The following is a 5414-nucleotide window of genomic DNA, read 5'->3' as shown; positions in this document are numbered from 1 at the left end:
CTGTAACACTTGGCACAGTGACCTATCGATACAAAAAGTTTCAGTGAAATCGATTGGTCACACATCGTGCTCCTTCCTTGTAAATAAAAACGACGGAAGATGCGAGTGGAATATTACCAAAAGAGAAGGAAAGAATGTTATCTTTTTAAAAAAGGAGTCTTTACAACCGGCGACATTTCACGGATGCGAAATGGCGAGAAGGACATTGAATGGGACGATCGTCATGACGGGCATGTACGAGCCGTCATGTCGTTCCAACAACTATAACGACGACAACGACGACGACGACGTTTCTTTTTCTCTTTGCAAAAAAAGAGCGTACTACTCTTTACGGTTGCGGCAAGTTCATATTTGCAAAACGTTCTTTCGCCATTTTATTTTCGTACGCCCCATAAAGCACAAAGATCACACACAAATCGTCCGACCAGCTGCGTCCGTCGTTGCTGCTTTCTGTCCCTTTGATGATCGTATTAATGACTCATATCTCGTAATACTCGGTTTTTCTTTCTTCAATCTCTTTATGTATGTCAGTATAGTTTTTTTTATCAATATTTTTATTATTAACTTTTAAAAATTAATAAACGAAGCATTTACTTTATTTCAAAGCTAAACAATATTCAGATGTAAGTTGAGAGCAGAAATTGTAAAAGTGAAAAGAAGATGAGAGTTTATTTGATCGGATGTATAGCAGTAAATAAACTAAAAAATTTAACCGCGCGTATAACGAATATTATTTCCTATTGAATTTTCTAGTAAAGTTATACGACGGTCGTCGAAAAACGCGAGATCTACAAACGGATTACCAGGTTGTCTCTGGATCTGTAGATGTTTATACTCTTTGCTTGTTTTTTTCTTTTTTGCTGCTTATTATCACTCTTCGCGAAAAAAACAACCAATTGGTTGACTTATACGATTAAGAATAATAATCATATTAAAAGAATAACATCTAGATGAAACTGCCAGTGTTGCGCTTAGATAATTTGAAATAATCTAGATACAGATTAGATAAAACATATACGTATGTATCTCAGATAAGATAAAGATAATCCGATTTGATCATATCTAGATAAAAGATGATTTAGTTGAGATTTTTATCTAGATAATTTTAAGATATTAAAGAAGTTAGGAAATTAAATAATACATCTCAAGAAAATCTATAGAAAATATAAGCATTATATTTTGATATACATTATATTTAATATAATATACATTTGAGTATAATAAGCATATTATAAGTATGTAATAAGTAAATTACATTTATTCTATATATAAGGTTAATGTAAATATATTATAAGGTTTTAGTTTTTAAAAACAATAGTTTTTCAAATGTGCTATCGGATAAACGGTTTCTTCGAGGTACAATTATTTGTTATCCTGTACTGAAAAGTCACATTCAGAGTGCGTACTCATTATCTTAGATAATTTACAAAAGATACTACTTTTCTTATCTGAGATACAAATAAAGATGTCATATGTTTTAATTATTTAGATAAAGATAAAATAAAACAATTATCACATCTAGATGAACATCTAGATAATTTTATCTAGATAACGGAAAACACTGGAAACTGCACGATAACGCTTGTTTTACACACAGAGTTGCATTACTCGATGAATCATGACAATGCGTGGGATTATCGTGCCAAATCGACGTAATTATGTGCGACATGGATATTAAGCTTTCAGTGCTAGACATAAAAAATGACTTGATAAATAATGAAGTTTGAAATAATCAGCTCCAGAAATTCTTATTAAGACAGATATATGTATGGCTGTATACAAAGCTTTACTGTACTATACAGTTTATTGCAATAAACTAAATTTTGAACACACACATCGACATCCGTGTCTGCTCCATACAGCCATACATATATCTGTCTTAATAAAAATGACTTGAGTTGTCCAAACTGGGTTTGTGAGGTCCACGCAACTTCAAGTTCAAATAAATCCACAAAAAATCAATATTTTTTAAATTTCTTTTTTTTTTAATTGAGAGGTTGAACGATCTTCTGCGTCAATCAAAAGAAACAGATTGAAAGAATCTCCAGTAGTTTTGAAGATATAAGCGTTTAAAGAAAAACTTGACAATTTTTTTCGAAAAAAAAGGCTTTTTGTTTAAAACTTTATATCTTTTTGTGTAATTAAGAGTTTTACAAAATTCCAACGCAGTTTTGTACGGACTCATTCGTACTTTCAGGAACAAAAGTGTTTTCTAAAAAGTGTAAACTTAAAAACATTTTTACAATAAGATTTTTGGAATATTATTTGAAGAGTGCAGTTTTCTTGCGTTCAACTTTGACATGAAATATTTTAGCTATAAATCAATATTTAGATATATTTTTTTTATAAATAGAAAATTTAAACGATTCTGTCTCGATAAAAAAAAAAAACAAATTGAAAAAATCTCTAGTAATTTGAAAAAAACGTTTGAAACATTTCTGCGCGCAATGATTTAATAAATTGCTATAAATGTACATATATTTTGATAAAATTATGAAAAAAACAACAATTGTTTAATATATTAAAAGTGCACAAACTGAAAAAAAGTTTACTTACTTTTTAAAATGCCAACGTCTTGTCCAGACTTAGATCTCTCAAATTCTTTACGCACTTCAAAATTCAAACTTTGCAAAGCTATTAAACGAAGGACACTGTCAATGACTTCTACCATTATCTAAGGCTTTAAAGGTTTTTTCATGGCTTTCAGATGTCGCGCTAAAGTAATATCCAATAGAGACACCGGTTAAAAATTTTTGAGTGGGTCTCGGAGACCCATATCTGGCATTGAAGGGTTGAGGTAGTTATCACGTACAATCGATTTCTTGTAAACTCTTCCAAATTTGAACCACGTAGTAAGCAAAAGGTTTTATAAGCGCTCGTGAAATTCCTAAATATTTGTTTTTGATAATTTTTTTATCTGAGCATTATTTTCGAAGAAAAATTAAGAAAATAACAAGAATTTATTTTAGGGTAAACAAATAATTAAGTAGTTAAATAAATGATTAAGCAATAATTAAATCGCAAAGAATCACAATATGTATTGAAAGTGTTCTTCGTCATTTTCCAAGCATTAATAGAGTCTATCTTTTCATTTATTTTTATCTAGTATAACTATACTTTGCTATTTTCCTTATTATCTCCAAAAATAGTGCTTGAATAAAAAAATGTTTCCTACAAAAGTTGCTTCTTTTTGGCAAATGTTCAGTATAGGGGAGGATGCTTCGATGATCTTGACATATGTTGTTAAGGACATGTTCCTGAATAACAATCTAAAGCCAATCTTTTAGCCGTTGCCCATTATTTATTAAAAAATTATTAGCAAAAACTGTTTGAAAAACATGGTACTTCTTTTTAGTAATAATATGTAGAATAACGAAATAGAATACAAATATTTTCCCCTTCTTATCATTTCTGAGAAAATTCTGAGTTTGATGATCCAGTTATACATATATGAAATATATACAAACTGAATACTCGAAATATTGAACGTTTATGGCGTAATATCCAGAATGAGATTCCACGATACGGGACTATACGTAAACACTATATTGCATTATATAGCAAAATTGATTTTTGAACGTAAATATGCTTATCATGAACGAATATGTTTTTCAACATTATAGCTAATTCGTATCCAGTGAACAAAAATAATATTCAATAAATGTATTACGAACACTGAACAAAAATATATTCAACGCAATATATTTAAGAATACAACTAAAGGGAAATATTTACAGCATATGTAGACATACGTCAAATCAATACAACATTTACGTACAAGAAACATTCACGTATACTATGTTCGTGTTGTAAGCGTGTAGGCAGGGGAAATGACTTCGACTCTCCTCTTGCTCCCCCCTCAAAAAAAATACAGTTTTTGACATAAAGCGACATTTAATCGAAACCTATGCAATGAAGAAATAAGAAAAAATAAGGAACGACTTTTGATTAAATGTCGCATTATGTTAAAAGTGTATATGTTTTATCGAGAAGGGAGCAAGAAGAGGAGCAAAGCCACTAACCCTGCCTACACGCTTCCAACACAAACAAAATTACATCTCTTGACGGTTTTCAATGATCACTTTTGTGATTACATTTTTTATGAATAACTTTTTAATGAACAATGAGCAACGCCTAAAGTCTCTTGGACACTACTCAGATAAGTGCCCTTTACAACATATGTCAAGATCAAGGTCATCGGAGCATTCTTCTCTATACTGAATATTTACCAAATCATAGAGAGAACACATATTGTAGCTTTTTTTTTTATATCTGTCATACTTTTCAAGTAAGATAATTTCACGTGAAAATCAGCTAGAAAATTTTTAAAAAATCTTTCTATATATTTTTATCTTTATTATTATATCTTTCTGTATATTTTTATTTTGAAAATACTTGTACGATATTTACATAACGAGAATTACATAAATTTTCCGAAAATGTGAATCGAAATACATAATATATAACAAATTGTAGGGAAAGTTATTCTCATAAAAGTTAGATTTCTTTTTTTTCTTTTTCTTCGATCGGAAAAGTGGTATATAAATGCAGAATAACACAAAAAGATAAAAGAATGATATTTATTTGGCTCTTCTTTTATCAAAGAATGCTCATTAGAAAGATATTTTCTAAGAAGAAAAAGAGAATATTTCTCTTTCCCTTTCTTTTTCTTCTACTAAGTTCTTCTACTAACTCATCTCTTCATTTCTTTTCTTCTTTTCTTCGCTCTCTTTATATTCTTCGGTAACGTGATCATCTTTTAAACTGATGGACTGAATCTTTCTGTTACACGCGCGCGCGCACGCACACACACACACACGCACGCGCGCACACACACACACACACACACACACACGCGCGCGCGCGCGCGCGCGCGCACGCACACGCACACGCACACGCACGCACGCACACGCACGCACACGCACACACACACACACATTTCTGTTTTGAAGGATTTACTTATCTACGTTACGATAAGTCTTTACTGTCTTTTACTTTCTCTTCAATCGTGTATTAATATTCTTCGACTTTTGCTATTTCCATTCATTTGCCATTTGTTGATATGCGCAATTAGAAAAATTACTTGCATGTTGTAGGTATGTTAAATGCATTATTGCGATGAACGCGTACAAGAGCGAGAAGATAAACAGAAAGAGAGAGAAAAAGAGAAGGAAAAAGTAACAAAGATGTAAAGTAGGTCTCAATGGGGTAGACACGTCTAGATGGATAGATCCAGGTTGCACGCTCGGCGAGTTCTCTTCTACGAAATCGTTAGCATACGCTAGGATAAACACGTAGTTATTTGCCAGCGACGTGAGGCCTCTATCAAGTATCTCGACTCGTACGAAGCGATTGAATTATATTTATTCTTCTACGTTTCGCGATTATTGGCTACTTGAAGTTTACGTTCTTCT

The sequence above is a fragment of the Pseudomyrmex gracilis genome, unplaced genomic scaffold (assembly GCF_002006095.1).
Source record: "Pseudomyrmex gracilis isolate BER0280 unplaced genomic scaffold, ASM200609v1 scaffold_122, whole genome shotgun sequence".
Lineage (NCBI taxonomy): Eukaryota > Metazoa > Arthropoda > Insecta > Hymenoptera > Formicidae > Pseudomyrmex > Pseudomyrmex gracilis.
This window is presented reverse-complemented; position numbering follows the sequence as displayed.